The sequence below is a fragment of the Onychomys torridus genome, chromosome 4 (assembly GCF_903995425.1).
Source record: "Onychomys torridus chromosome 4, mOncTor1.1, whole genome shotgun sequence".
NCBI lineage: Eukaryota > Metazoa > Chordata > Mammalia > Rodentia > Cricetidae > Onychomys > Onychomys torridus.
Genome location: NC_050446.1, coordinates 110,201,653 through 110,224,668, shown reverse-complemented (window position 1 = coordinate 110,224,668; position 23,016 = coordinate 110,201,653). Strand labels below are relative to the sequence as shown.

The window sequence follows — 23,016 nt, the reverse complement described above, 5'->3', positions numbered from 1 at the left end:
TTCTGAACTGCAAAGAACTGCAACCCAGTTAGTCTCACAGGGAGCAGTGTCGCCCAGCTGAGACCAGTCAATCCACAGACTCCTGAAATGGTGGTGGTTGTTTCAAGCCAGGAAGTTTTGGTGTATTCTGTTACAAAGCAAAAGAGGGCTAAGCCAGTGAAAGACCAGACCAATAAACAAGAAAAGGAAGGACTAAAACAGACGGAGTCCCTGCAGGACAGGGAGCCTGAGCATAATTCTAGAATTTGGCACTTATTCTCGAGTTATCAGGCAAATCGAGGTTCTTAGTCTCATTAATAAAAGAATGGACTCAAAAGGAATCTTGAGGACCTCGTGCTAGAGTTGAAAAGAAAATACCCAAGTCAGCTATAAATCTCTGGAGGTGCCTGGAAAAGAAAAATGGAGAAAAGAAAGAGAGAAGGAGGCCATGCTGTTTGAGTTACACCAGCACAGAGGTCAGACACAGGGCAGATAAGCCACGTGCAGGGAGAGGAAACTCAGAGGAGGAGGACTGTCGGAAGCCAAGGTACCAGGCAAAGTAGATTCAGGGTCTGGCGAGCACCAGAAAGACAAAAAGAAGAAAGAGAAACAGCTGCTGCTCTTCCCAAAGCCCCCGCTTTGATTTGAGAACCCAGGTCAGGTGGTTCACAGCTCCAGGGGATCCAACACCATTGTCTTGTCTTCATGGGCGCATGCGTGCGCGCGCAGACGCGCGCGCGCACACACAAATTTAAAAGCGCACACACAAATTTAAAAACACACACACACACATAAATTTAAACACACACACACACACACACACACACACACACACACACACACACACACACATATTGCTCTACAGAGCATTGGTATAAGAAGACAATTTTCTACTAAATGTCCAAAGATTTTTTTTAAACAGTTTCCAGTTTGCTTACATTTCTTAATATTTTTAGAGTGTGTACAATCCATATTATCAAAGGTGATATTGATTGTTAAGGATTAGATTGTCATTTACCCTTGGCCTCAAGTCCAGGCATTCCTCCAAAGGCCACTGGGCTATGGCTAAATCATGTTTCACTCCATCTCAAAACCCTCAGGTAACCCCATAGCACCCAGCCTCTCCTTCACCTTCCTGCCAGGCTCACTGATGTCCTTCAAAAAGCAACTCCTAGAACTTCCTGTCACTCCCCAGCGTCTTTGCCTTTTCCTGACAGACTTAAGTACACTCTCACTTAGATATCCCACTATATGCTGTAATACTTTAAAATTCTTGTGATAATTACTTGGTTAGACTTCTATTTTCCCACCATATTGTAATTTCCTTGAAAGCACACATCAAGTACTATTCATTACTGAGTCCATAGTGCTTAACCAAGTGCCTGAGTCATGAGGGCCCCTGCAGAATGACCTGTTCTGCTGCTGTAGATATCTCTGAGGTGCTTGGAATGCTTTTCACAGCAGCTTTTTAAAACTCTCAAAAAGTGGATTATAACTCACTAGAGGGATGGGAAATTTTAGGAACTACAGAAGAAACTATATAGTTATCTAGAATTAGAATTCATGGAATAAATCTGAAATTTCCAGATTGGGACAGACCCAATGTATCTTTCTGTTTCCCTGCATTGCAGAGTTTCCATCTTATACAGTTAAGTACATTATAATTTAGCTAGACACATGGCCATAATAAGGCACTTTCTCATTTTCAATTTACTGCTCATACGGGGCTTCCCGTAGAGCAGAAAAGAAAACATCCTAATTACAACTCAAGGCACCTGTTTCAAATACCTTTTGGAGCAAGTACTCTTGCTTATGGTAAGACATCCTACATGCTGAGCTCTGGGATAGCTTGTGCTTCCTGATCACTCTTCATAATGTCTCTGGCTCTTCACTTCACCCAAGTATTTGGGAAACAAAAGACTCTTAAGATGGTGTCTCAGTCAGGGTCCCAGCAGGAAGTAGATGAGAACTTGAATGCACAACTAAGGGGCATAGGGTGACTATGGAGTTATTTACCAGGGTTGGCAGGGCTTAGGAAGCCAACCAGGGAGGATGGCATATCTTACATCTGGAGGAGAGGAGAAATGTAGGAACCCTCGCAGCACAGCAGAAAGCCACGTGACAGATTCTATAGATTCCAGGAGGGAGATGTATTCTCATCTCTAAGTCTGCCGGTAAGAAATGAGGCAGTGAACACCCTAACCTAACAGCTCTCCCCTCATGAATACCCTCTAGAACCTGTCAGAAGTCCACCGAGGTAGCAAAGAACACCTAGCTAAGGAACTGAAGAGAACAGCTCTGGAAGACTTGATGAGTAACAGCCTATATTAGCAGTTTCGCATTTACTTTCTTCCTAGTCTCACTCTTTCCTTGGAAGAGCACTGGACATATAAGCATAAAACCCTGCCCAGATGTTTAGCATATGGCAACAGCAGGTACCTGGCAGCTGTGTGTTCATGCAAGAAGCTGCTACTGACCCACCCAGGTCCCTCTAACTTCCCATGACTCAGTTTGCCTATGTGAAAGAGGTGTTTAGATTCTATGAGCCAATACTCTCCTGTCGGGGGACCTTTCAAAAGTCCTCAGACCACAATCAGAGGTTGGTAAACACACAGTCCAGCTCCTACTGCCCAATACAACAACTTGGAACACTCTGCTCTTTCCTATAGGCCCTCAGCAAACAGGAAGTCACTTACCTACAGTGGGATCAGCTAATTAGCCCTATCTATGGTTGGCCCTCCTGAGTACTATTTATACTCCCAAGTTTGGCTCAAACCAGTTTTAGAAGACACCAACCTAAGGTAATGTCTATAGTGTTTACTCTGAAGTGAAAAAAAAAAGCATGCTCAATGTGGAAGCAGAAAGTCAGACTTTTGAACAGCCGCCTGGCTTCGCCCTATCTCTGCCAGTCAACAGAGATACCAAGCCACGGGTTAGCATTCTCAACTGTTCTGTGCATGCTCATAATAAGACAATCTCTATGTTCCTGTACAGCTCCCAAGTTTACTAAAATTTGCTAGAGAAACAGAAACGCTGAGGCTTTAGTACAAATTGTCACAAAACTCCATTCTGTGCAGTAATTTAGATTAATTAAATGGAAATTAACCTAAATTCAAACAGAAAGAGGGGGGCTAACTTACTGCCTTTTGGATGACAGTAGAACAAATATTAGAAATTAAGATTTTTGCCTATCAGTCAAATGGCAATTACATGTGATTCTTCAACCAAATTTTCTAGATTTGACAACATTAAATAAAGTAACTTTCACTCATGAATCTTCTATAAACATCTCTTGACAACCTTTTAGTTGTTTTATGACTGGAGATAAACTCAGGGTGTAGCCTATACCAAACAAGTACTCTGCCACTGAAGTCCAACATTAACCCTACTGACAGACAATCTGAAGCTACTTTAGTTGGGTTTGGTTTGGGTAAAGCTTTCCAGTATTGGGGAGAATCCAGCCCAGGTCCTCCCACATACTGAGCAGGCATTCTATCAGTGAATAAGAGAACATCCTGAGCCCTGATATTTTGGCATTTGTTGGCATGGTGAAGAAATGGGAGGTGTAAGCTTAGCTGCATCATTCTCCCAATGTCTTCCTACTCTCCTATTCCTTCTTAAAATGAAACAGAATGTAGTAACCTCAAAGTCTGTAAATTTCAATGATTTCAGTTCTGGTCTTGGACTTTATTACACTTTGCCCAGTGCATTGTTCTATAGCAGTGCCTACCTATTCCCTGGCAAAGCTGCTGTATCCTAAGCATCTCAAACCTAATTCTTAAAAAGGAAGCTTAGGTGCTAGACATCCAGTGGCATATGGTGACATTCCATTTTCAGCTCTCGAATTTAAAACAATAGCAGAGCTCATCGCAGTGACCGCTCACAAGCATGACAGGTGGTCAAGACTCCTTAGTACTATTTGAATACCTATTACAGGCAAATTGAGAGCATGTATGAATGCAGGGGAGGACACAGGGGAGGACGCTGGGGAGGACACTGGGGAGGACGCTGGGGAGGGGGTAGAAATGACTACAAGGGATTCCAAAGTTCCTTCATTTGCCACCTTAGCCAGCTCACTCATAACCAAAGGAAATCAAAAAATAACAAGGAGCTTTCTAGAAGTTCTTCAGGGGGTGTAGAGGCTCTTCCTCCTTGTCCTGGGACACAAGAAGCTGTGGGTGTTAGAGACAGGCAAGGCAGCATGGGAACCAAGGAGAAGTTCTAAATTTGTACTTTATAGGCACATTATCTGAAAAATGGTTTCCTTCCAACTTCCTCCAACATGAAGGATGGTCAGCTGTTTCTCTGTGATAGTTGAGGAGAGGGGTAAAATATGAGGTCATCCAATGTCACTTGCCAAAAAGTTATACATTAAAGTATCACTATTATAAATTTGAACAAGGTAGGAGTACTGATTTTATGTACATACAAATCATAAAATTGCTAAAAGTACTGAATTACCAAGACAATAAAATATTAAATTACTTTGGAAATGTTAACATGAGTAACTTTAATCGACCTAATTATTGATATCGGTGGCTCTCAAAGCTGGGTTCGTAACAGGATTACCTGAGAACCTAGAAAATTTCAAGAGCCAGGACATACATACCCAAGACCAAGTAAAACATCTTTTTAGATTGATCAATAGCAACAATATTATTTGTAGAGCTACTCCTGTGACACTGGCATGCAGACAAGATTGAGAACTAACCTGGATTATGCTAAATTAATGCTAATGAGACTTGGGGCAAAAGAGCCTCCTTTGCCCCTCCCCTCACATTTGTTCATCTTCAGCACGGAGGTCTGTCTCCTCCACCCATGTCTCTCTGAAGCAGCCACTTTAAGCCACCCCTGGAATTGATACCGATACCTACAAAGGAGATAAATAAGACTGAAGAAGAGACACTATCACGTGCAGAACATTTAAACCACATACACCAGTGAGAAGAGTGTTCGTGGTGTCTCTACTGGAATGACCCATCCAGTAAAAAGGAAGCTGCCTCCCTGAGAGTGGGCTACATACTGCCATCAACATGCTCAGCTTTGGCCCCTTTCCAGATGTGGTATCATTCACACAGTCATCCACTCACTTACATGTTGAATAGCCATGTATCTTGGTCCTACGTCACTTTGAAGGTAGAAATGTTTAGAGACAACAGAATTTAAAGAATACCTTCAAGTGGGAAACAGGGAAGCACATTCAGAGCAGACTGAGAAATCCATCACACGGAACCATTACCTGTGGGGAAAGGGGAGACACTCAGACTGCAGCAACGATGTAAGCAAAGTGCTGTGACAGCAAAACTGTGACATCAAGAAGCTGAAATCAGGAAGAGAGAAGGCAGGCCAGAGGTCAGGGCTGTGAGACCCTACAGGGTAGCAGGACGAAGGAGAAGAAATGCAGTTCTTCCCCCAGGGTTGGGCTTCCCAATGCTACTGACAGACGTGCACAAGATTATCCTGAGCATGTAGGATGTTCAACGGCATCCTGAGTCTGTACCTGGACAAAGGCAGCAACTTGTCTTACTTTGGGTTGGTTTGTTTGTTTTACAGTCAGTACAGTACGACACAGTAGTACCCTCATATAGTCAAAAATGTTCATGGATGCCACAAAACTCTGGGAGCAAAACTGGCCCCACTGGAGAATCACTGCCTGAGAGTCTTACTTGCATTCTCATCGGTGAAGGACACCTACACCATGGTGAATGAAGCCTAGGATGAGCCCCTAGGTCAATGGGATGTGTTTAAAACAATGGTGAGTTTGGAAATTTCGCTTGGGTCAACCAATATTCAGAAAGAAGCCCAAAGCCTCAGAGCTACCAGAAGGCCTTGTGGGGCAGTACAGGAAGCGTCTGTGCAGACTCAATGAATCCAGGGTAGCCTAGAGAGGGAGGAATGTGACTTTGGAAATAGGGCTCAATGGCTTTCTGTGTATTCCTGGTAAAAATGCTAAGGGCAGAAGGTATGGTGAGGTGGGCAGCTGAAAACTGCCTTGGAGCTCAGGATTTCACACAAATACAAGGTACTTTAACTTTTTGTTAAAAATATGCTATGGGGGTTGGAGATTTAGCTCAGTGGTAGATTGCTTGCCTAGCAAGCACAAGACCCTGGGTTCGGTCCTCAGCTCCAGAAAAAAATAAAAAATAAATAAATTTTAAAAAATGCTATGACTCATGTATCCTAACATGTTCATTTTACAAATAGGAAAACAGGCACATAGTTGGTATAGGCCGTTAATACTATAACCTCAGCACTCCAGAGGCTGAGGAGAACTCACCTCCCTGTTAAATTCACTTCCAACTGGAAGACGATATGGCACTCTTGTATTTGCTGTGGAGCATGTGCCTGGCTCACCATAGGCGACGGTGCTTTGTCAGTCTGTTAGAGCCAACTTCTTCACAATGTTGTACCTTTGTATTTGTTTTCTGCTTTGGATATTTAAAATGGCCAACAAGACTAGTGTTCAAGGTCTTTCCAGTGTCTTTATGTGCCAGGAGACTGCAACATGCCTCGTGGAGAAAGTACATGGGTAAAATACCCTAGAGAGAAACAACTCTGCAGCCACACCAACACCATGCTTATTCTCAGGGCCAATGACACCAGCTGTTCTACCAATTATAAAAGAATTTTTGCATCTTTTCTTCACTTGGAAAGCTTTTAGTATTTTCGGAGTGTTACATAATCCAGTAACTGTATAATAAGCAAAGGAGAAAAAATTCATAGCAGCCACCTAGTCCACAGGCTACCTGCCTGAGTTCCATAGGCCACCAGAAAGGTTTATGAATAAGGTCAAAGTGGTACAGCCTGGGTGGGGAAAATATTTGCATGGCTGTCTTCACTACTTATGTCAAGGGGAGGACATCATCTAGCTGTGAGTATAAATCAACAGCCAGGGCAGTATTTTGAATCATCTGTAACTTACTTTTTCATGGAAATTTCAGCTATTTTCATTCTATGTTAGAATTATTTCAGATAACTGGCATTATAAGAAAGTAACATAATTTCATTTGTTACCAAAATGTACATGTTATCATGGCACAAGTTTATGTTGGATTTTAATAATCATATTTCCAAATAATGGCTACCCGTTTGGTTCTGATTTGCTTTGCTATTTAAACCAGGCGTGAGAGAACACACCGACAGTTACCGTATTTGAGAAGCTAAGCACAGGCAAATTCAAGACCAGCCTGGGCTACACAGCAGGAACCTTGTCAATTTTAAAAAAGAAAGAGAAAGGCTCAAAGAGATGGTTCGTTCGGCGGGTAAAGACACTGCCTCTAAGCCTGATCCCCAGGACACATGTGCTAGAAGACGAGAAATGACTCTGGCCTCCACGCACAGACCATAGTAGGTGCAAGGATGTGAGCGCGCGCATGCGCGCACACACACACACACACACACAAACTAAATGTAATTTTTAAATTTAAGAAAGAAAGAAGTGAAAGGAAAAGTTACGTAGATTCCAGCAGTCAGCAGCATCTATTCAAATCTGAAACAAGCCTCTCATTCCACAGACAGATGGCCAAGAGAAGGGGAGGAAAGGAGCTGCTGAGACCTCACCACCAGGTAGAGTAGGCCCAGGCCCCAAACCTCGTAACACTCAACATGGGTTCTGTGGGCTTCCCATACACTAAATCATAAGAATAAAGAGCACCTCTTTCCCCCAAGCAGGGCCAATGCATGGGATATATGAACCCCCAAAGTTAAACACAAGAATGTGAGCTTTGTAAACGTGGGCAAAGGAAGATAACAAAAATATTTATAATGATTCATCTTTACTGATGGATAACAGCAGTGTTATTATTGATTGAGCCTTAGTATGTATCAGGCACTTTTCTGAGCAATTTATACATATTACTTCATTTATCTTCCAAACAGCTTTTAGGCATAATGATGGACTTAATTTCAAAGATGAGAAAACAGAGGCCCAGTGAGGTTAAATGGGGGACCAAAGATCCTGTCTTAGGTTTCCCTTGCTGTGATAAAACACCATGACCAAATGCAACCCAAGGAGAAAAGGGTTTATCTCACTTGCATTTTCAGGTCATAATCCATCACTAAGAGAAGTCGGGGCCAGATCTCAAGTTAGGCACCCGAAACAGGAACCAAAGCAGAAGCCGTGGAAGAACGCTGGGTACTAGCTTGATAGATCAGCCTATTTTCTTAGAGCATCCAGGACAGTTTGCACAGGGGTGGCACTGCCCACAGTGAGCTGGGCCCTCCCATAGCAATTATCAATCAAAAATTGCCCATAGTTAAATCTGATGGGGACATTTTTTTTCAACTGAGGGGCCCTCTTCCCAAACTAGCTTCCCAAACTCTAGCTTGCTTCAAGTTGACACAATACTAGCTGTAATAAATGCTACCAACAGGAAGTGGTGGAGGTGGTACACACACCATGAACTCTAACCCAGTGGCTGTGCCCTTAAGTGCTCACAGCACTGGAGGGGGTGGCCTCGTTTTTCTATTTGACAGGTGAAGCAGCTACGGGTCACAAAGATTCTGTATCCCATTAGCAGGGGCCCAAGAGAAGACCAGAACCAGAACCAAGAGTTCAACATCCAGGAGGATGGCTGACCCGACCTCTGGCTTAGAATCTAATTTGACAGGATAAAAGGAAGGAAAGAAAGAGGAGGTAAGTGAAAGACAGGTTATCAGCAAGTCAACTGCAAGGTCAGTAGAGGGAGATAAAAGCAACAGCTAGACAGAAAGCTATGCTTCTGCTCAGGGGTCTCCAACAACATCTCAGACCCGGAATAGAAATCAGTCACAGCTCCTTGAACCATGAAAAAATCATCATGACAAGCTATTAATGTCACCCCAAAGTGTCTTCTAATTTAATGTAATTTCATGCTGCCATGAACCAGCCAGAAGGCACACAGTTGAAGGGAAGAGGCTTGGAGATAGTGAACTGCCTTCCTAAGAATCCCTTTCATGGAGAGGTGCTTTATTTTCTCATTTCAAACCAGCCCGCCTACATTTTGATGAACATAATGAATGCTCTTAGTTAGAGATGCACTGACACGTTTTTCTTGCTTGGGCTTCACATAATTTTCATATTTTATTATTTATCCTGAGAAAAAAAATTTCTCCCTTCTCCCCAAATAGCTGTCTTTTTGTGAAGTCTACAAATATTTCTAACTTCTAATATACAAGATCAGGTAAGTTTGCTCCTAAGGCAGAGAACTACGCCATCACATGTAGGCATGATCCATGTATATTGTGATAAAGCAATCCGAACACAGAAAGTATCTGCTGTGACTTCCCTGCGCTGGCTGTCAGTCCTTCTGTAGCTGAAACTCCTCCCTGGGTTAACAGTTACTAATTTGCTTCAAGCCAACTAGATGATGCACCCATGAAAGCAACTGACCTTCCAAACTCAGAGGAGGAAGAAGCAAGAAGCATTCCAGAGTCCGCATGAATCTAAAGGCTACACATTTCCTTCTGGTCTAGGGAGTGTGGATGAGTTGCAATCCTCAGAGACATGCACGTTTTCCCTTTGAAATCACAAGCCCAGGACTTGTGGTTTGCAGTAACACTTAAATCTAGTTGGCTTGTAGATGCCCAACCCGAGCACTGCACTAAAAGCCCTCCAAGATCAACGAACGTTCACACTCCACTAGAAGCCACACTTCCTCAGAGACAATGAAGAAGAGCTGTGATGGATGGCACAGGCTGTAATACATCTTCCAACTGGGTGGCTACATGAGTTCAAGAAACTCATCTCTTTCTAAGCTCACCACCACTAAAAACATAATCTCATGTTGAAAATACAATGCATAAAGAATACAACAAAGAGAGATAAGAACAGCAAGCTCGATACAACCAAGAAGAGCCCCTGAGGTCACACATGGTAGCGAAAGTCCAAACCTCACATCTATGTATGAAACACGATTGTCCTATAAACAAGGAAACTATTACTTCTCAAGAAAGAGAGAGAGAGAGAGAGAGAGAGAGAGAGGAGAGAGGAGAGAGAGAGAGAGAAGAGGGAGAGAGAGAGAGAGAGAGAGAGAGAGAGAGAGAGAGAGAGAGAGGAGGGAGGAAGGGAAGGGAGGGAGGGAAGAAGGAAGGAAAGGAGGTGTTACAGCATTTAAGTGCTGTTGTGAACAGGTTTAACTAACTGTCTTGAACCTGCAGCTGAACAGGGTGAGAATGAAGGGCGGACACAGGACACAGTAAGACTCCACCATGGTCACCCAGATTTCCACTGTTCTCCAGCTACAGAGTGTGAGTGTGTGTAAGTACAGGTGAGGATTCGGCAAACCACTCGCCTCATTTAGTCTAGCTTCTCCTGAGCCAAACACTACTTGAAGATTTCGGAAGGGACAGTTCATTTAGAAAGTGATCCCAGGAAATGCCAGGAGGAGAGCAGAGAGGTGAAACAGGAAAACAAGGCAATACAGACTGCCATAGTCACAAGTTGAGACTCTGGGAAATGGTGTCTGATCCCACTAGGGAACCTGGAAGATGGTGGCAAACTCCTCCATACATCCAGAGGCAAGGGGCTGGGGTCTGATATACCAACTCCTGCCCATGGGAAGGAGAGGAGTGACTTCTCAGCCCATTTGTGTATAGAACGGATGGCAGAGAAACATACAAATGAAGAGAGTTGAATATGGTCATTAAAACCATCAGCACCAGTGCAGGGCGTAAAGGAATACATTTGCATGTCTGTGTGCATAACAGCATCATCACACATCCATGTTCACAGCAACAGCCAATACATAAAAACATCTCAGTGTCCATCATGTGAATGGATAAACAAAATGTGGTCTGTATGTGCAATGAAATAGCATCCATTCTTTAAAAGGAAGAAAATCCTAGCACATGCTAACAACATGGACAAACCTTAAAGGCACAGGTAAGTGAACTACTTCAGTCACAAAAAGACAACCCCAAGGAGTCAATTCATGGAGGAAGAAAAACAAAATATTGCCAAGAGCAAGGATGGAAATAGGAAAGATATTATTCAATAGATACTGTTTTTGTTTTTTGTTTTTTAATGAGAAAGTTCCATAAATCAATGGTGGTGATGGAAACCCAATAACCTGAATGGATTCAGTGCTACTCAACAGTTTTCTTAAAAGTATCCAACATCCATGCATACACATGCACACAAGCATGAGACACATGCAAATAACAGTAATAAAAAAGCTAAGGTGGAAGAAATGATGTGTACCTTTATCACAATAAAGGAGATGCCAAGAGTTTCATACAACCAGAGGACCTACAATGTCTACAACACAATCAAAGACTTTGAAAAAAAAAGACCAAGAGAAACAAGTGAGGCTCAGAGAGAACTCTCAATGGGAAACAGGCTATGAAACAATAAAAAAAAAAAAGATGTACTTGGGTTTTTTTTTTCTTTTTCTTCTAATTATAAACATAATCTGCAGCAAAAAGCTTGAGTAAGACACAAACCAGGGAAGAATTTCCCACCTATGACCCCTGCTATGGGTGGTACTCTTATAATGTGCAGCATAGAGCCCCACGTGCATAAAGCACATCTGGAGAAATGCTTCCCAACCCCAGCTGCCAGTCATTGGGTTATGCTGCTACCAACCTAGAGCCCTGGCTCTCTGAATGCATAGGGTAATAGCATACCTTATGCCCCCATCTCGGAACACTTTGCCACTCAAAGTGTGGTCCTCATTCACATCAGGAGCATCAACAGTCCTAAAAAGTCTAGCATAAACAGTCTCTAGACACATTCTGGATACACCAGTGTAGGATCTGTATTTCAGCAAGACAGTGGGGTGCATCTCATACACCTAAGAGTCTGAGAAGCACCACATTAACAAAGCCTTTGACTTTTCCATCACTTCTGAGGAGCGGTAGAGAGCTCTTACACCTTTCTGGCCATCCTGTTAAACTGTGAAGCTCCACATTTTGTTCCTACTGTGCCTCAGCCACCCTAGCCTTCTGACTGTCATCCAGCTTCCCAACCTCATTTCCTTCCTGCACTTTCCTCTGCCTAGAACACTCCCCAAATGTGTATGCTAACCCCTTCCCATCACTCATGTCCTGGTACAGATAACACCAGCTCTGATGTTCTAGCTTGATTTCTGTTGCTGTGATAAACACCAAAGGCAAATTGGAAACAAAGACTGTCATCCAGATGGTCATCTTACAAGATGACAGTCCATTATTGAGAGAAGCCAGAGTAGGAACTCAAGGCAAGAACCTGAAGCAGAAACACAGAGGATTACTGATCACTGGCTTGTCCACCTGTCTAGGGGTGGTACTGCCCACAGTGGGCTGGATTCTCCTATATGAATTAGCAACCAAGAAAATGCCCCACAGATATGCATACAAACAAATCCAATCGAGGCACTCCCCAGGCTCACTCCCTCAGATAATTCTGGACTGTGTCAATTTAAGGGCCAAGACTGACTATTACATCAGGGAAGACCCTGGCTAGCTTTCAAATGAAGAAACATATTTGGCAGATTAGAGAAGCTATGTAATACATAACAATATTAATATATTTTTTCAGATGTTATCTGAAAGAATACCAGACAAATATAACAGCAGACAAAATTTTCAAACAGTAATTTTATTTCATTTGCAAGAATTGAAAATTCTATCATAACACAAGCTTAAAAGAGCAAACTGGTTTTCTTGCAAGAATGAATGCTTCTTTTGTAATTCAATTTAATATTCTTGGAATTTTTTTTTCCAGATCGCTAAAGGAGAAAAAATAGATAAAGCAAATGAAGTGGCATGTTGAGACTCGCTCTGAACCTCTAGCGTTCCCAGGGATGCCGGTTTGCTAGGCTTAATATCTTTTTGTCTTTGTCTCTTACCAACTTTGTGAGCAACAACAGGGCCTCCTGAGCTTGCACAGTGATGCAATTCTAAGTGTGTTAGCCCTCTTGCCTTCAGAAACAAAATGAAACCACACTGAAGCAGCCTGGTGTCATGGTGGAGTTCGTTAAACCTGGAAAATATTACCTGCTTTGGCTTGGAGGGAGAGGACAGGGAATGAGAGAAGGGAAATGAACTGAGTTATGAAGTAGTCAGAAGTCAGATATTTCAAACTTCCAGGCACATATGAAAATCTGTGTCTAAGAATTCTGCTCCTAGGAATGTATCCTAAGGATATACAAACATGGATACAGTCAGTGAGTGACATCACAGCCTTGCTTGTAATTGGAATTAGAAACAAAAACATCTAGTTAAACAAGTCTTTTTGTTCATATAAAATAGAGCAATCCATTCACAGTGGTGCTTGTTTAGAACTCTTATTTAATAATGTGGAAAGTGTGCCAGGGTCTCATGCTGCAAACCCGTGGTCCCAGCTACCCAGAGACTGAGGTATCAGAGCATCACAACCTATAGGGAAGCCTGGCTCCAGAGACAGTTCAAAGCCAGACAACTTCATGAGGGTGAAAGACATGGTTCAGTGGTAGGTTATAAGCTCTGTCTACCATCCCCAGTGCTATGAAAGAGTACTGACAATGTAAAAAAAAAAAAATTCTGCTGTTGTTTGTTGCTGTTTAATTTAAAAACCAAGCTTTGTAAGTGTGGACACTCAATACAATCCATCTGATCTTCAACTTCAAATCAGGCTGTCCCTGTCCCCTTCACTTCTACAATTCTTCACAGAATTCATCACCGTCACACATAGTGACACAGAAGCCACTGTCTACCTCCTGCCTGAACAGTAACCTTAGGAAAGGAGAGGCTGCTCTGTTCACTGCTATGTGCCCAGCCACTCACACTGTGCCCAGGCACACAGAGCACTGTCACAAGTGTGGCCCGGGAAACAGTGGACTGGCTAAAGCATCCTGCATACATGCGGGAAACAGACACAGGGCATGGAGGATATTCTGAAAACACCACACTAGTGTCTGTGGCTGGATAGTGAATAACTATCTCTTTTAATTGTGTGTTTGTGTATAAATAAATATATGTGTATATATGTATATTAATGTAGCTGTAGTATATATTTATATATGTAAATACATATGTTGAATACATACTTATATTTAAATAAATATAAATACTTCTTATTTTGTAATATATGTAACACCTATTTTGGCTATCTAATAAGAATATTTTTCATTCTTCAGCTGCCAACTTCTACAAAATGAAAAATGAACTAGGAAAACACTATTTTGCTCTTCATATCAAGTAACCAAAATGAAATCTGGAACAAGTAGTTCAAAAAGCCCAATGCATCCTTTCTTGCTTCTCACCACACACACCCTCACCACTCACACACAAAGCACAGGCTCAGAGCACAGTCCTTAACAAGATGCCCAGATGCCTTGCTCCTCCCTCTCTGTCTTGTGGGGCACTCTGTGGCTGAGTAGAAGGTGGCAGTCAAAGATGTTTCAGCTGGTGTCCTATACTTTCACTCCCATTGTGTTAGAGGCAGAGAACAATCCAGAAGGCAGCAGAATGGCACCACTGTGTCCTCCCTGCTCTGAAAGCTAAAGTGCCATCAAGAGACACACCTGGGGAGGAGTGGCTGGAGCCAGGAGGAAGCAGGCTTTCAGATACCCTTGAAGACAGCCAGCAGGCTGGGCTTAACATTATTATTACTACATTATAACTCCTGTTTCTTATAAAGCATTTAGAAGGTTTAAAATGTACTTTCTGGATAACAGTCAATGCTTATATTCTTTTAATATAAGCATCTTATAATTAGTAAATCTTAAAAAAAATCAGGTGTTCTTCAGTCATCGATTGCAGATGTATCACTTGTCAACTAGTAATGTAGAGCAAAATCTGCATAAGGAAATGGTATGTGCAGACAGAATCTCCACACACAACCAATATCAAAAAGGATCGGGGATATCCCAGTCATTATATGGGGAGTGGTGGTGAGGGCTCACTCCAAGCCATCTGCCTAGGCACCAGACCTTTTTCTTCTGCCTCTTTAACATTTCCCTTCATTCTTTTCTTTGTTGATTTGTCTGACATCACTCATCCCGCTCTGAAAGTTGTGTTAGGATTCCTCAAGTATTTCTTTTAAAACTATGATTTAATTTTATAAGTGATTTTTAATTTTTAAAGGCAGGAAAACCATCACTCAAGAAGCAAATCATGGGGGCTGACTTTAGCATTCATAGAGCACACAAGCAAAGAATGACTTTCACACATTTAAGTGGCTGAAAAAAATCCAAAGAAGAAGAAGAATTCATGACCTATATGGAATCAAATTTGTTGCTCAGAAACAGACATTTGCTGGATGCAGTCATCCCTACTCATCCAAGTGTTGCTTAGGGCTACTCGGGGCCAGAACAATGAACAGCTGAAATGAAATTAATACAGCCACAACAGCAAAAGTACTCCCTTTCTGGCTTTTTAAGAAAAAGTTTGCCAACTCCACCTCACATCACAATATGTGTACAATATGACAGCCACATTTATTCTCAAATTGTAAGCTGTGATGTCACAAAGCTTTATGTCCATTATTTGAATTAAATAGGGTAATTTACAGGAAAACTCAAATCTTCCTATCAGCATCTACCTGTTTTTGTAAAAGTGTAGAGGAAAAAGCTGGAGAAATGCTTGCAATTGCTGATAGTTGACTGCCTTTTAGAAAAAAAGGATGGAACTAAATAAACCTTAAATCTTTACTTTTGTTTGTCTATATTTTTTTCCCTGTCAAACAGCCAGGCATTACTTTTCTGTTTACTAATAAACGGTGATTTTGTTTCCTGTATTAAAATATCAATAGTCTCATTGGTTTCTTTAGGGATTTGTTTTGTTTTGTTTTTGTTGTTGTTCTTGTTTTCTTTTTGAGTCAGGGTCTCTCTTTGAAGTCTTAGCTGTCCTGAAACTCACTATGTAGACCAGGCTGGCCTCTAACTTAGAGATTCTCCTCCCTCTACCTCCTAAGTGCTGGGAATAAAGGCTTGTACCACCACGCCCAGCAACTCACAGGTTTCTTAAAGTGATTATTTGTAAGAGGCACCTTCAAAGCAAGGATCTTCACCGTGGAAACATGGACTACTATACATTTGTACCACAGTAATAAGCAGTAGTAAAGTATTTTAATAGTTATACATTATGGACTCAGTAGTAAGTGCAGGAGCCTGTTGCCAAGCCTGAGATCTAAGCTCCAGGACCCACATAGTAATAAGGAGAAAAATGACTTCTATAAATCATTCTCTTACCTCCATGTGTGCCATGGCCTCTGACCCACACAGACAGACAGACACACACACACACACACACACACACACACACACACACACACATACACACACACACACCACTCATTTTTAAAACTAGTAGCCTGTTAATAATCTAGTGATAAACAGGTAATGATAAATATACATTTTTGGTACATTGCAGCTTTGCTAAGTCCCCTATAAAGGCAAAGCACTTTTAAGTTAGCTGCCCACTTCATCCTTGTGATCACTCCAAGGTGTCATGACTAATCCTTTCTATGTTTAATAAAGAAATACTTGTCCCTAATTCTTGCTTATAAGGTTTTTCCAATCCATATTATAAGAACATAAAAGCTATATAGCCATATGCTCAATTATACTACTATATTTTTATTGTTTCTTAATTTTTAAAATTAAATCTTATAAACTTTACTATTTGAAAACTTGCAAATAATAAAACCATCACACACCAAAATTAAACTGGTAGACTTTGGGTCAGTACCAATCAACAAACTTCTATATAGTTAGAATAGGCATTCAAAATGGAAGCTGTAGAGCATCATATTACATTTTACACATATGCTCACTTAATATTATACATTCTAAGTCCAAACATTTTCCTACAATTTTTTTAAACTTCATTATTACTTAGATCTGTGTAGTATTCCCTTATATATATTTTTTTTCATTATCCACTCATCTGTTGATGGACAACTACTTTGATTCCAATTCTTTGTTATAGCGAACGATGCAGCATGGGAGTGTAAATATCTCTATGGATGGGCATGGAGTTCTCTTGTGTTTCTTATTTTTAAACAGGTAGTAAAATATTTCAGAGATAAGATACTTCATTGACAGGGGAAGGGCATGCTTCCTCATTGAACCTCATTTATATTTCAATTCCTGCCAATTCATGTTGGCTTTTAAACTGCAAGCCAAATAGTCCTTTTAACTATACTCAGATGCACAACAATTGACAGCTCATTACAAGAAGTGGTCTCAAGAGTAAAGTATTAGAGGTAGTGGTGTGTGAATGCTTTAGTCTCTAAACATGGGCCAATAGGAAGACAAATAAAAACCACTCTTTCCTTAGATACATTTGATTTTTAAATGCTTCCACCGAACAAATCAATATCCTTTTTTCTGTCTTATAAAGCATATACAAAATTAATCTGTGTTTTCTTCTAAAATATACTAGAATGATGATTTCTGTATGTCCACGTCTTTTAAAAAAAAAAAAGAGATTAGTATTTTGTTTTGCTTTATAAGACAGGTTCTCCTGTGGCCCAGGCTGGCCCTATACTAGGTATATATCCAAGCATGACCTTGAACTCATGATCCTCCTGTCTCTACCTCCTAAATGCTGAGATTACAGTCATGAGTCAGCATACCATACCTCCAACAGTAGGGCTGAAACCTAGGGTTTTGGAATGGTAGGGAAGCACTCTATCAATTGAACATCTTCCTGGCCCCCAATAACAATTTTTTAAAAAATGAAATGAAAGATATCTAAATATGTAACAAAGGACATTTCTAAAGTAATCACTAAAATCCACATTTAACTAAATTACACACTCAGGGTCACAAAAGAGGTAATCACAACAGAGTGGGAACTGGGCAGATTGTGCTCTATCAATGTAACGCGTGCAACATGAAGGTGTGGCTTTTGTGGGGATGGAGAAACAACAGCAATGTTCACTTTTTGTTTTTTTCTGAATTTTCAAAGTTATCTACAACAAACACCATTTTTACAACAAGAAAAAGAATTAATACATTCATGTTTGTGCATCTCTATTCTCACTGGTAAATCAAAAATCATCAGCAAAAAAAATTGTACTGTTAGAATACGGACCTAATCACAACAAGGAAGAACCAAAAAGCTTATTTTCTTTATTGTTTTTCTACCAAGGCAAACACTGACAGAAAGAAAATATCTAAATAAATAACGTTTCTTTTCAAACAGAGAGAGGAAAACAGAGAAATACTAGTGATGATAAAGTATAATGTTTTCGCCTAGTATTCTCAAGTTTGGTCCTAAAGACATAAACCTAATTTCAGCAATAGGCATTAAATATAATCACCTCGACATCAGCAGCTGGAAAATACTGAGTCTATCCAAGGTAACTTTGACCTGATGATCTCCTGTGTCTACTTTCAGGTGCTGGAACTGCATGTGTGCCTATGCCACCATGCCCAGTATATGGCTCATAAGGGTCAGAAACCTAGCCCAACATCACATTTAGAAGACTACTGTTCCACACAATTGTTAGAGCTCCTATGTTGGACACGTGTCGTTCAAACCTCCACTGAAGTGCTATTTCTACCAAGGACTTACCTTTGCCTTTCAAGGCAAAACAAAAACTCTCCCTGGAGGGTTTTAGAATATCCCAGTAGCACACTTTACAGTGGTGTGTTTGCGAGGAAATGTGAGTACACACCACTTCCTACAGTTAGAGCACACAGAAGCTGGTCCTGGCTCGGAGAATTAGAAGATATGATTGGTGCTACTGAATTTGAAGAAATAATGTGAAACTGGACAAAAGGGAGCTGGGGCTATAGGGAGCAACACATAAGAGGAGCCAGGAAGGAGGGGGAAGAAGGGGAGGAAGAGGAGGAAGAAGGTGGCATGATGGAAGACCCCAAAGGGGAGCTTAGGGTCCAGCCCCTAGAGGTCAAGTAAAAGGTCATGAATTTGGACAAGGGAAGTCAGGAAAATAGGAGGAAAGAAGTTAGGAGGCAGAGAAAGCTACGCAAGCAAGAATCAACACCCCTGAAGGCAGAGCAAGCCTATGGAGCAAAGAGCAACTGCAGACGTACAATGGTGTGCATGTGGGCATTACCTCCCACTGAGGACGGATGTTTAGCAAAGAAGCATGGCAAAGGAGGTAAGAGGAAGTGGCAATCCGAAATCAGTCTTTCCAGAGCCACCTGCATCCTCCCACACCCTCCTTCTCATGGAGTTGCTGCAGCCTCAACCACCATACGGCACCCAGGAAAGTGCCAGATACAAGATGAGGTTGTCTTTCTTGGGGCAGCGCCCAGAGCTCTGTCTCTAGAACTGGATAATCACACAGCTGCCAAGCAACCAGCCAGTTCAGCAGACCACTAAAAGAGCGGACTGACAGCTCTAAGTCTGACCAGCTCACCCCCAACTGTGACAGCATCTGCAAACACCTCTGGGTACTTAGAGGTCCAGCGTCTAATCTCCCTCACAGACTGCCATGAGCTGAAAACTTACGAACAAGAATTCTCACATCACCTAAAACAGCAGTGTGGCTTTGCTTTAAAAATGGAGGCTTCCTAATGAAGGAAGCCTCCTTAGGAAGCATGACAAGATGAGATAGAAAACTCACTTCCCTGAGAAAACATGAGCAGATGGCTGCCTACGAATCTTTAATTATCTTCAATTCATTATGCAGACATTAACCTTGACAAATTAATAAAGGTGAACTGATACATAAACTTATGGGCTTATGTAATTTAAAGAGTTCCAAAGCGCAGCTAGTGTACAGCCGTGGATGTTGTCAAACCATTCTGAAATGGGCGCTTTCTCATCCTTCTTAAAACTCTAGAGTGAAATTGTACTGGAGTGCTCCATCCTTTTTGATTTTTACTTTCCTTTTCGACACTGTAAAGGAGATGGAGTAAGGTTCCAAGCTATTAAACTATTTGTGATGTACAAGTCATCATCATAATTGGGGGCACACTTTCTTCTGACCTTTACAAAACTTTCATTTCCCAGATGTGACAGACAGGAGGCACATTCGCAGCACTGATAATGATGGTTCCTATGGGAACCTGCCAATTATAAGATGAATATGCAAGAAATCTCATATTGGTTATCATTTAGACTCCTGACGTACTTAAAATACTGCAGAAAAACTTAGGGATCAAACTTGGATGAGAATCCAGGTGCCCTGAAAGTCTAACGTAGAGAAATGTTCATTGAAATAAACTAGGGATACAAACAACTGTCCACCAGAGCCTGACACCATGTGTCCAGAAAGTAGCCCACAACCACACTGCAGCCCTTAGTTTACAATTAAGCTTTCAGATACCAATAGCATTAAGCCATGAAATACACAGCTGTTCCAATAACTTATGACTACTCCAAGTAAGGCACCAAGCCCTTGCCAGCTCACCAGACTTCAGCCATCTGGAGGCCTTGGTTTAATTTTTCTCACTGCCTAGCACAAGGGTCTTTATAAAGTGCAAAGGAGCCAGGCGGTAGTGGCGCATGCCTTTATTCCCAGCACTAAGGAGGCAGAGCCAGGCGGATCTCTGTGAGTTGGAGGCCAGCCTGGTCTCCAAAGCGAGATCCAGGAAAGGCTCAAAGCTACACAGAGAAACCCTGTCTCGAAACCCCTCCCCCCCAAAAAAAGAACTCTTTCAAAGGAAAAAATAAAATAAAGTGCAAAGGAATGTTTCCTAAGGGTGGCACTCAGATCACACCATTCAAATGCCACTATGGTACTTCAATAAAGGATACAAGAAAGCCCCGAGATTTTTTTTTCTCTAATTATAAATCACTCCTGAGATCTTGATCTTATTCTTAATTTGACTCACATTCTCTTTACTTATACAGATGGCTCCCCCAACCTACCATAGTTTGACTCTATGATGGTAGAAATGCAATTCCACAGAAACTGCACCCTACATTTTAAATTTGCACCATTTCCCTGGGTTCCCTGATATCCTCTTCTCTGAATCAAGACAGCAGCAGTTGAGTCCAGGCTCCCAGTTAGCTAGGCCATCTACAGCAAGGGTAAGTACCCCATATTTAAAAGCATACTGTGGTGCCAGGCCACAAAAGCAGAAGACTGGATGAATTACAGTCATGGTCAGCCCACAATATTTTCAATTTTAAGAGGATGCTTCAAGAGGTAATGCCATTGTAAATGAAATGGCATCTATCCACGCTAAAGCAAATTACTTCGCTTATTCAGTTATCCATCCATTCAGCAAGTATCTGTGGATTTTTCCCAACATCTTATTGTTCTAGGCCCTCACTATGCCCTGAGTAGCCACAAGTCACTAACACCTGACTAGTGGTCATCTGAAATGCAGTTTATGGAAAACTGAGATGTGCCATTGTTGTGTGGCAGTTTACTTCAAGACTGAAACATTCCATGGTACGGGTAAACACCTGAGACAGAAAGCAAGCAACTCAAAATAGCTTCAGGAAGTCCTTGAAACTGACCAGATTCACTAGGTCCCTCCTCCCCAAGAGTAAACAGTAAAGACTACTGAGAGTCACTCTCAAACAAGCCAAGTTGCAAAGAAGTCTCTTAGACATGGTTGGCAGCCTAATAGAAGCAGAGATCAAACTGCCTAAAAGAAACCAAGACCAGCCAAGCTGCCTGGAAGAGGCTCATACCTCTTCCAGGTATGAGCTACCTGGAAAGGACACTTTCCAACCTGATGATCTGCCTGCAGGATGTGCAGTGTGCTCAAGGTTCCCAGGTTCCCAGCTTCTGTGAACTGTCACTCATGCTGGTGTGGGCTTTGGTGATGTAGCTGTCTTTCAATTATTTCTGTACCTGTAAGTCATTCCAATAAAACTCACTAGCTTACCAAGTTGGACTTTGGTTGTATGTGTACTTTGGTCTGGCCTGGGCTCCCTATCTGGGGTGAGTAGACATGTGTGTTGCATTTCTCCAGTCTGTCACATAACAGCCACATGTTTTCACAATATATTTTGAAGACATTACCTGAGAAAGTAGAATATAAAATATTTTAACTATATAAGTATAAATCACAGTTTAATCAGATTAAAAGTATAATTATATTAATGTGTCCTTACCTGTAATCTTTTAAATATATGACTAAAATCTCTGTGCGTGACAATCGAGAAAATGACAAAGCCACTTTCTCAAGTGCCTTAACAATCTACTAGAGGACAGAAAGTAAACAAAGAAAAACGCGAAACAATATTATATAATTTTAGATTACTCATAAGATCATGTAGTGAAAAGAACACAGGGTAGAAAGAGAATGACCAAAAGTGGGGGTGTTTTAGATAAGGGAGCCACAGACATCTCTACAGAGGGAAGAGGACAGAAAACATAAATGAGAAGAACAGGCCGTTTAAGACTCTAGAGCAGAATGCTAAATGCAAGTGTTAAAGCCCTGAGGTAGGAAAGAGATGAAACAAAACTGCCACAGCAAGAAGGCCAGAGTGGCTAGGGACAGGGGACAGGAGGAGAGGACATAACAAGGCAGAAAGGGACAGAATTCATAGTTCCTGATGAGAACTTTTGGCTAAATGGCTTTGTGTAAGGTTTCAATGCTATCTGTAAATTCATGGATCCTGCGCTTATTCTAATCAAAAAAGGTGAAAAAAGTGGATAAATAATACATATAAAGATATGGACTGCAACCCTCTTTTTAACAAAAGAAACCCAAATGAAGGCTAAAATATTACACTGTCATTAAACTGCCCGTGCGTAAACCTGGTGGCTGCAGACAGTAGATTTCTCCAGGTGAGAACTCCAAAAGAATCCCCAGAGAAACTGCTAGAGCAAACGGAGGGTTCAGCAGCTTGTGGGAGGAGATGAAGAATAACGGGCTCACACAGAGCAAGAATGTAAAAATCCAGATCGAAATGAAAACAGAACCGCAAGAAGAGTTCCTTTGGGGGATGAGAAATGGAAAGGTATGAAAGAGTTAAAGCCATGTGCACAGCATTTTCAAGTCACTTTGGGCTTAACATCAGAAACACAACTTACCAGTTTTAAGTGGCAAGTGTCTAGACAGCCACATTTTCAACTATAAATATATATGGACCATATGGAGGAAACGCACAAAACTATGTTAGTGGTTTTGCTAGGCTACCAGGACTATGGACAGTTTCTACTTTTCCAAATTTCTATAGTATTTAAAAGTAGTATTAACTACCTGCTAAAGCAAG

General features: G+C 41.4%; 1 protein-coding gene across 12 annotated transcripts in view; it reads right to left on the bottom strand.

Annotated features, from left to right (window-relative positions):
* The window catches only part of Plcb4 (phospholipase C beta 4), a 378,383-nt gene that overhangs the window by 296,712 nt on the left and 58,655 nt on the right, over nt 1–23,016 (bottom strand). The window contains exons 2-3 of one of the 12 annotated variants that reach the window (XM_036183211.1): nt 5,153–5,218; nt 4,691–4,849 (exon numbers count right to left, since the gene is read on the bottom strand). The exons of 10 other annotated variants lie outside the window; for them this stretch is intronic. The gene's annotated coding sequence lies outside the window, so the exon portion shown is untranslated. The remainder of the gene's footprint in view (nt 1–4,690; nt 4,850–5,152; nt 5,219–23,016) is intronic. One more of the 12 variants, XM_036183212.1, reaches the window with a different exon arrangement.